Raw genomic sequence first — 10,430 nt, forward strand, 5'->3', positions numbered from 1 at the left:
GAAGCAAGCCAGGGTGTGAATAGGAATGTGAGTGCTCTTATTGGAGGGTGTCATGCAGATCTGTTGGGTGTTTGTCTCTCCTTGACACATACACGCACGCTGAGCCAGCTGGTGTCTGTCTCTGTTGTTTAGGATATATTGGAGGGCTTGCAGAGCGCAGAGCCGATGGCAGAGAAGTTGAAAGGCCAACTGAACGACCTGGTGCGATACTCCAGAGACCTGGGCTCACAATCAGACCGCGTCACTGCAGTTATCAAACAGCACAACAGGTGAGAGCAATCTTATTGCTTTAGCAAACTGTGTGTGGTGTGTGTACTTGCATGTATGTGTGTGTGTTTTTATTATGTGGATTTGAAAAGAAACTGAGATTTATTGGCTAAGGCTGGGGCGATAATATTGTCTTTTACTGACTCTAAGCCAGTTGATAGTATGATGACATGATCTTACCATGTTATTGTTCTTCATATTTCTGTAGTTAGCTGTAGCTGTGATTATGAACTAAAAAATTAGTTACAAAAGTTTTTTCCACACATAAGAATTTGATGTCATGCAGTGCATACATATGCAACATAGCTGCTTTGCATAACTGCATAATTTATTTTAATGTTAATAAGATTATTTATATGATTTTGCAGCCATTTATTGTATCATAGTAATGGATTCTGAATGCATCTTTAATAATATCGTGATAAAGATTTCAACCAATATTGCCCAGCTGTGTTTTTAGTCCAGTGCACATAATAAGATACACAAAACCAGACAATGCATAACCTGTTCATTCATTCCATAACAGCAAACACAGGGCTGAATTCTCCCAAAACACAACTCACATGTGTGAGTGTCCAGGGTTAGTGCTCGGTTGTACAGTTGTGATAGAGTGTGTGTGTGTGGCCATCTCAGACACAGAGTCATGATGTATATCAGCCAAAGGAAGGTGAAAGGTGACAGAGAGCACCGGAGGCACCAGTTGCTAAGCGACATTTAACCACCTTCGCTATTTAGCTTTTTTTTCTTCTCTGGGTTTAATTTTATGCAAGGTTGAGGTAGTTTTGAGAGAAATCTGATACATGTGGATGGTACTCTCAGTGCTGATATGTTGCATGCCTTAGTCTATTTACTTTACTCTGATCGTGTGCTCATTTACCACTTATTTGTGAACATGCAATGCCTTTTAAAATGAACAACTGCATAGCAAAGAATATTATCATACTCATTCAACACATCCATACACAATTGTGAACTTGTACTGTAGCACACATTGTCATTGTCTATGTAATTTGCATGAATGTATTATTAACTTTTCATTTAGAGATATTGCAGGGTAGTGTGATGAAGCTCCGTGACTAACGTTTATTGGCAGACAACCAGAGTGAGGTCAGCTTGCTGGGGATGCTTTGGCGGGTAATTGGCTTTGGCTCCTGATTGGCAAAAACAGCACCCTTCCTCATTCACATGGCTGTTTAGTCTGTAATAGACTTGGCCTGTGTGCTCTTTGCACCTGTCCTGCACTAAGCACTGCAGAAAAAGGAGCAAAGAGAGAGAGGGAGTGAAAAAAAAAGGAGTCAGAAGAGAGGAGGTGGAGGAGGAAAAGGCAGTAACTCCCCCCTCCTCTTCATAGCACATGCCAGATTTTGTCTGTCACAGCAGAAAAAAGTGCTTCTTCCACACTCATGCTATCCCCACTGTGTTACCCTTTCATGCCCTCATCGCATCATTAAAACTCAAGGGTGTTTGTGTGCATATGTTTGTGTCCATTAGAAGGTGTGTTTGTGTGTGCTGAGGTGTGCTACAGTGAGACGGGGTGTGTGTTTTTAACTTGTTTTTTTTTCATACCTCCCTTTGGACAATAACTCCTGCGTAAACAGCTGCGCACCTTGCTTCCCTGCTGTCATCCTTTCCATCACTTCTTCCACTCCCCCCTCTTTCCTTTAACCTTCACCCACTGCCCACTATGTATGAAACCCAGTGATGCTTTTCTTTTGTTGTCCTACATCTTGCTTGTGCTTAGTCTGAATCTTAGTTAAGTTTTATGCACCTCAAAGTATTATTTGTGCAATTAAGTTTTCCATTTTCCTGAAGTATAAATACAGTAATTTGACCGACTGTGTCAAACGAAATCACATAACTTAGTCATACATTATATGTGACAGTATCTGTAGAAATTATGTCCTTATTGTGCAGTCTGTTCAGAACCAGTGCAGCAAATAGTGTACTTTATATGTAGCGAGGTGAAAGGAAAGCGTGTGGAGGTGGTGGATGTAATGTGTCTGACTAACACACCGGAGACAGGAATTGATGTCCTGTCACAGACTTGCAATTAATGTTTGCCAGCGTTAACTGTTAGCACAGTCTTTCTCTAAATTTAACCACACTGTAGTTGCCATGTGCAGATACTATAGAATGAGGGGATTTTTAAGATAGCTTGAACAGCTAAAGGAGCAAAGAAAAACAAGTCAGGTTTCAGTTTTGTTCAACATTTGCGTTGAAATCCTTTTATTTACAAAATGTCCTTCCCGGTGTTCCAAAAACCTGATATTATCACTCGTGTTATTATCAGTCTGTTCTGTCGCTATACTCCATGGTTCAATCTATAAATGCTGAAGGATATATGAACAACAGGAAAAAGTCCCAGCATGTGACAAGTCACCAGTGAAGAAATACAGCCCACTAAATCCCAAATGTCACAGTCTCCCTTTAACACCACCCTTCACTGTAACCTCTCCCTCACATACTGTATCTCTGCCACATCCCTTCCATCTCACCCTTTTTCTTACAGCATCATCCTGTCATCCCTCATTCTCTCCATCTTGTCACCCCTGAACTCTTGCCCCTCTCATATGTTTCCTCTCAACCCCCTCCTACACAGTACCCCTGAACACCATCCCCCCACTCTCCCTCTTTGCCCCAACGCTCATTCCTTCCACTTCACCCACTTTGCCATTTCTCCACCTGCCTGGTTCTCACTCCTGCTCATCTGTAGCATGAGGGCAGTATGCACAGTATCTGATCATCTGCTCATGTATTCTCTTTGTTTTCATGAGCACGTGGGCAGTAGACAGCTTCCACAACACTTCCTGTGGTTGTAACCTCTTTCTTTCTTTGTTCATTTCTTCAGGTGGATTTGAATCTGTGAGCAACGTGTTAAATTCTTTTCTGTTGTCCTCCAGTCTCAGTCTACGTGCCTCCAGAGAGTGCCAAAACAAGGAGCGCTTGTTGGAGCAGAGGTTCCGCACGGCCCTGAGAGACTTCCAGCAGTGGTTGGTCAACGCCAAAATCAGCACCGCCAAATGCTTTGATGTGCCACAGAGTGTTGCAGAGGCCTCCACTGCTCTGCAGAGGATCCAAGTAAGAGATATAGTATTCTTACTTCTTATTCATGGTTGACACCTGTGAAATTCTCTGTTTCCAAAACATTTGTGATATGAAATGTTGGTCACACTTTGTTCACCCTGTTCAGATATTACTGCTCGTACCCGGTTTTGTTTCTGTTTATTGCTGCTGGAAATGTAAAATGCATCACCTCCCGTGCACCGTAGAGTTTTCCCGGGACAGGCCTACCAGACGCAGAACAGCAAATATACAGTTTTAATCACATTTTTGTTATATTAGTCAGGGAGAAAGGGTTGTAGAATTTATATTTATTTGAATGAAAATGTCTTTGAATGTTGCTTTAATCCTGCTTTTTGAGAAAGAACAACATTTTTTAATAACTTGCTTTATGCTGCTGAAGTGGTTGCAGCATAGGTAATAATACTGATTCATAATCTCACATCTGAGAACCAGCACTCAGCTGGGCCATGCAGTCTTTTTACTACTGGCCATTATCCAGCTCCACTGAAGCAGTGATGATTTCAGAGTAAGTAGCTGTTGATAGTGGAGTTAAGGGAGTGTAATTTATTCACTTACATAACTCAGAGTTTTTAGCTTGTTGAGGAAATGAAATCAGCAATCTTCTTGTCATAAAAATCTTTTTGTCTTCTTCTTCTTCTTCTTTCGACTGTAGCTGCTGCTTGAGAATCTTTGAATCCACAAAAGTTTGGCTCCACTCTAAATCAGCAGCTGCTGATTACAAACTATAGCTCCATTTTAATTCTTTTTTTTTGCATGCAATTTTTTCAAGCTTAGCAAAGATTGGTACCACAAAAGAAACAGCTAAAAGGGGAATGATGTAACAGTTGAAGAATCAATCCGCTTTCAGTGGGAGATTGCTCAAGGGGATGTCTGTATTGACATGCTCACTGTTGAGTGTCCTCTGGTGGGCTTGTTGGTGTAGCGGGACCTGCCGTAGGCTGGATAAGCTGGAAGTGGGCACATAGCCAAGAGGGATAAGAGAAAGGTCCACAGCGGGGTCTCTCTGCCATTCTCTTCAAAATATCTCATGTTTCTCTCTTTCTGCAAAGTCTCTGTTTTTCTCTGAGAAGCTGGCAGGTGTAACAGTCTGGCAGCCTCTTTAGAGCACCCCAGGGCCCTGGCTAAGAGTCAGGTGCTTGTCGGTTAAGGTAGACGTCCCCACATCCCTGCACCAGACAGTTAATTACCTCTCAGACACCTGACCATGTCGACCACTACATTACCACCAAGGAATTGTGGTATTATTGCTTTGAGCTGAGCCTTATTATAAGACGTTAAATCCACACTTGTAAAGTGCAGAACCTGATTTTTCGCCAGCATTTTCGATTATGGTTCTGCGGTGGTAATACACATGGTGCTTGGATTTATTTAATCAATGGTCACATGGTCACCACAGTTCACTGTGTCAAAAAAACATTGGATTATTTGAAGAAATCATTTTCTGAAAGGATGTCACAAAATGGAAGCACCGACCAGGAGTTTTTGTCTGCGCTTCTTCAGAAGTTTCTTCTATAGCTTTGAGGATGAGAGCAAATGTCATAGAGTGTGTGGCAGCAGAGGAGAGAGAAATACAGAGGCGGTCATGTTTTATTTATTATTGACTTGGTGAGGAATGTGGAACAATGTTTCCACATGGCTGACCTCCAGGAGGGCCAGCGTGGGAGGGGCGGGGGCATCCATTGTGTCACGCTTAATTGGTGGTATACAGTTACACTGGCAGGGGGAGAATGGTAGTGTGAGAAAGACAGTGAATGAACATAGAAGAGAGAGAGAAAGTAAAGAAACAGGGAGATAAAGAAAGGCAGAGAAAGACACAGACTTTCTATGCTTGTGTGTGGCTGTACTGTACTAAATTTGCGTGTGTGTGAGGAGGCTGGAGCTATAAGTGTGTGTAAGTGATGTGCTGACTGCACAGATGGTGGAGTGGTCCCTGCTGCGCTACTGTCATCGGCTCAGCTCAGAGGGAGGGGTGTGTGTGTGTGTGTGTGTGTGTGTGTATTTTGTGGGTGGGTATGGAGGAGCTATGTAAAAACCAACACATTTCAGGCTCGCTGCCTTTCCTTATCTGTGATTGCCTCCCTTGGTCAGGCCCCTCCTTCTGCCCACGCACATGGAATTAGTAATGACTCTGTCTAATTACCGCTTTTGACAGTGTAAAGTGAGATTCTGGGACAGGGGCAAAAAAAACAAAAACAAATCTGTGTCTTTGGCCATATCGATTTCAGTTACCCATCAGCCATTGCATCAGAAATGGAGGACAAAACGAAGTTCAAGGTTGTCATTCAGTCCATTTCTTCTTTTTTCTTCCTCCTTTCACTTTCACACTCTCTTCCCTTTGTGTATATGTTTGTGTTAAATAGCCACAGTTCCATGGTCTTTGTCTGTGTATCCCCACAGGAGTTCTTGAGTGACAGGGAGCATGGTCAGGCCAGGCTGAGTACAGTAGGAGCCAGTGGGGAGCTGCTGATGGCTGTGGTGTCCAGAGACAGGGTGGAGGGGATCAAGGCCAAGGTGGCAAATGCGAGAGACGACTGGAAGAGCCTGATGAATAACCTGCAGTTGAGGGAGGATGCACTCAAGGTTGGTTAACATTTACTTTTGTTTGGATGCTGCTTTCCAAGGTCTGCCCTGAGAAAGAGAGTCAGGGTCTCAGAGAGACTACAAATAAAGGATAAATTAAGTTTTTTTTGTGTGGTGGATGATTAAATGAATGCAGACTTAGTATTTGAATACAGTATGTCCATGATTGTGTCTGTTTTCCTGCTACTTTATTATCACTGTTTATGTAGAGATGTGTTGTGGTATAAGCACTGATTTGGTTTAATTTGATTTTTTTTTTGTATAAAGTATTTCAGAGAGTATGCAAATAGAGAAAATATGGATTTGATATGCAACTAAGATCTGACAGTATAATGAGTAAATAATTTCATTTTAGCATTTTAGCATAAAGTTAGCAATTATCTATTATCTAGCATTATCTAATAACAAGCAAACAAATAACAGCTTCTGTAGCTGTATTTGAAAAGTTGTGCGTCATATTTCCAGAACCTGCAGTCCCAGATGACGGAGTTTGAGGCCTGTGCTGAGCCTCTGCAGGACTGGCTCAACAGCACAGAGCTCAGAGTTCAGGAGAGCAGTGCTCGGCTACATGACCTTCCAGCCAAGAAACAGGAGCTCAGCAAACTACAGGTATTTTGGAGCCCAAAGTCAAGCTTCCTGGACGGTTATATCTGCAGATTTCTGACTCCTAGCAGTATTTTTCACAGCCCATCATCACAGCTCTCTTAAAATGACATTTCGCTTATAATTATTATGGTTATTCATGGGGCTGCCTTTCAGGTTTTACAGTTCCCACTCCTTAAACAATATGTTTTGCAATACATCAGGACGTTTTAGTCCGTCCTGTAGGATCGATTTTCTTTTAAATGACATTATGTCATATCGAGAGCGCTCCTTTTATAGCTCTCTTCTCAGCTGCTATCACAGACATTCTCTCATTTCCTCCATTCACTCCACTAAACCCTGGCATTACACCATAAATTGAATATTAAGTAGATTTTCCAAGGATACTAAATAGTTGTAGCTCTCCATCAGATATGGATCCCTAAAGTACAATCTGAAATCAGCTGGGAAAAGAGAAGGACCTAATTACATTTGCCGAGCACCACTGGATCAAAATCGAGCAGCGTCTTGACACAATAGTCAGAGGAAAAGTCCAGAAATCTAATTAATTCTCCTCCTGTCGCAGCTGAAGCACTGCGTGGCTAAAAGGCCCTTTTCAGGATGTGATAACAGCCTCTGCCGTGTCTGGCAGAGACAAAAAAAAGGAAGAGAGGCACTGAGCGTTAAAAAGATAAAACTGACAAAAGAGAAAAAAATATATCAAACCCATCTCAAAGCTCTGCCCTTATCATTGTTTCTATTTTTGTATTTACTCTGTCGCCTGCTGTAGCACTTCTCCTGGTTACCTTTTGTCTGGCCCTGCAAGCAATTACATTTCTTCCCCCAGCTCCTGAAGTATAATACAATACATGCAGGCTTCAGTGTCTGAACCTGTGTTGGCAAAATCCTCTTTACCTTTTCACATATACCCCCACCTATGCAGTATTTTATCAGGCTTGTCTCCACTCCCTGTTCTGTGCTGTGGTGTCTAACTGAATAATTGTATTTCTATTTAAAAACGAACATCAAGAGAAATGCTGCTGATGCTTTTTTTTACGATGTTCTTTCCCCTTGTCCGTATCCATGTATTTTGATGTGCTCTTGTTGTTGTGTCTGTTCTTGTGACATGTTAACCCAACCCTGTATCCCTGCTCTGTGCCTCTCACACCTCCCTTTCCTGCCTCCGCTTTCATGAAAAACACCATATTTCTTGTCATTTCATTTTCCCCTTGACTCAAAATTTTACGGTGCTTACACACAACCATCCTTTCCAATCTGTCACTTTTAACCCTGCACTCCCAACTGTGCTACCCCACATCCTATTGCTCCTTCATCTCTATTTTTCCATCTCCTCCTCCTCCTGCTTCAAACTGGCCCAGTGTGTACTGGAAGAGATAGCCAGTCGGGAGGCAGAGCTGGGCAGGCTGAGGGAAAGAGCTCATCGTCTCTGGGAGGGACAAGCAGCTGGCAAGGGCTTCGTTCACCGCGTATCCCAACTGTCAGCACAGTACCTAGCCCTCAGCAACTTAACCAAGGTAACACTGCTCCCACCTTGTAACCCTGTGCCCCCCCCTTCTTGTCTACTTATCTGTGCTTCTGTCTGAGAAATGCTGCAGCAAGCTGAAATTCGCCTTGCTTGATTCATGTAATGTTTGAGGTAGGAACTACGGAGCCTTCTGTCCAGCCATGTTGTTTATTGTTGTTCTGTGTAATTTGCTGCGTCATGCATTATTCCCCAGTTGCACATCAGTCATGGTGGCTGTTATCGACTTGCCTCAGGTGAAAATACTGCACCCAAGAATGTCTCCATATCCAGAGTAATTTACAGCAATCTATCTTTCACCTCCAAAAGGTCTACATGGTTGCAGCCTCATCAACATTAAAAAGGCCAAGGCTGTTGAGCTTACCTTTATGCAGTGAAACACTTCTAAAATGCCAGAGCTGAAATGTGTCAGCGCTTGAGAATCTGACCTTTTTGAAGCTCTCATTAGATTGGTCACACTGTTATGATTAATTTGATGCAACATAGAGCAAAACATTACGCTGACCGCAGAGCACCATTCTCTTACCTCCGGACAATGAGAGTGCCCCAGCAATGATGAATGGGATTTATTTACTTTGCCGGCTAACTAGTGGAGTGCTATTTTTAGGTCTTCTTCCCTACCAGACATGGAAACAGGAATGAAATCATTTAAAATTGCCACTTGTGGATTGTTATTGTAGCTCTGCCTTTCTCCACCCTACAGTTACAGTTGAGGATGGACGAGTGATGACTTCAAACAAAATACATTGTGTTTGTCCTGTAATGTGGGGGTGGGAAAGTCTCCAGAGATGCCTGAGAGTAAAAACAAGACTGTAATTTCAAATACAAACAGAACAATATGAAGACACCCTTTTTATGCACTGGAAGCAAACAAATTCTTAATTTTTAACTCAGTCCTAAACTGTTTCTCACAATCACTGTAACACTTGAAGAGTATTTTTACCGTGCTGTCCTCTGACTTTTAAAGGACAAAGCCTCCAGGATTGAACGAATTGTAGGGGAGCACCGCCTCTTCTCTCAGGGTCTTAAAGAGCTGCAGGACTGGGCGTGTGAAGCTCAGAGGGTCCTCAACACCTGCATCTCCACCACCACTGACAAGGGCGTGTTGGAGGACCGGATGTTACAGCTGGAAGTAAGCAGGGAGAAGACGGGTGTGGGATCCATTAAAAGAGCACACCAGAATTTTCACAAAAAAATGTGTAGCATTGTCTCAGAAGTGAGAAAATCAGGTCTTGAAGCAGCTCTGACACTTAACTGGTTCAAAGTCAAGTCCTGCAGATTTGTGTCTGATTTTACACCTAAATACAAATGCAGTAAAAATCTGGTGGTACAGATAAGATCATTGTATTTAAATATTTAAAAAGTGAAGACCACACAAACTGTTGTGAATCAATTACATTTTTCTTTCTCTGGATATTATAGGTCAATGTAGTACAACAATTTCAATTTGTGATTTTGTGTAGTGTAACCTTACCAGAGTGGCTGATTTCTCATTTCATACCAATGATAAATCTGCACCAGCTTCTTGACAGTGGAATAACTCTTCCAGACAAAATGTTGTCCTTGGAACATAAAGATTGTCGGTGATCATCAGCTAAGAACTTAATCCCTGTAAAACCTTGTAGAAAGTAAAATAAAGATGTTTATTTTAGGTCTCAGATTTTTTTTTTGATTCTGTCTGCAGGCCTTATTAGCTGCTCGTCAGGAAAGGGAGATCCAGCTAAAGATGCTGCTGACGCGAGGAGAGGCAGTACAGAGGAACACGTCGGCTGAGGGCGTCCCAGTGATTCGCAAACAGATCCAGGACCTCAAGGACTCATGGGATTCCCTGCTTTCTGCCTCCATTCAGTGCAAAAGGTTGTGATCATGAATCGATCAATCTGTCAAACAGTTGATAGATGGGACTGAGAACTGTCTAGTTTCTCTTGATGGATTTCATTTAGTTGAAAGGTTAACGGGACAATTAAATTTAACTGTTTGCTTGGACTTGATTCCTGTGTGTGTCTTTGTTTGCTTTCTGCCTGTGTTTTAACGTCATTATGTTGATTGTTAAAGTCAACTGGAGGGCGCTCTGTCGCAATGGACCAGCTATCAGGAGGACGTAGGTCAGTTTGTGTTGTGGATGGACCGCGTGGAGGAGACACTGAGCTGCTCAGACAGACAATACTCTGAGATGAGAGACAAGACGGCTAACCTGGGAAAGACCAAGGTATCACATCTCTCTTACTGTCATTATTTGTTGTCATTTTTAAGAGATGTTTATACTTTTTTTTCTTGTTTTTCCAGTTTTTCTTTTTTTAATGTTCTTCCAAAAATGTTTAATACCACACATACATTTATATCCCATAGCCTCCTAGCGCAGACAGATAAACTT

Source organism: Toxotes jaculatrix, chromosome 19 (assembly GCF_017976425.1).
Source record: "Toxotes jaculatrix isolate fToxJac2 chromosome 19, fToxJac2.pri, whole genome shotgun sequence".
NCBI classification, from domain to species: domain Eukaryota; kingdom Metazoa; phylum Chordata; class Actinopteri; family Toxotidae; genus Toxotes; species Toxotes jaculatrix.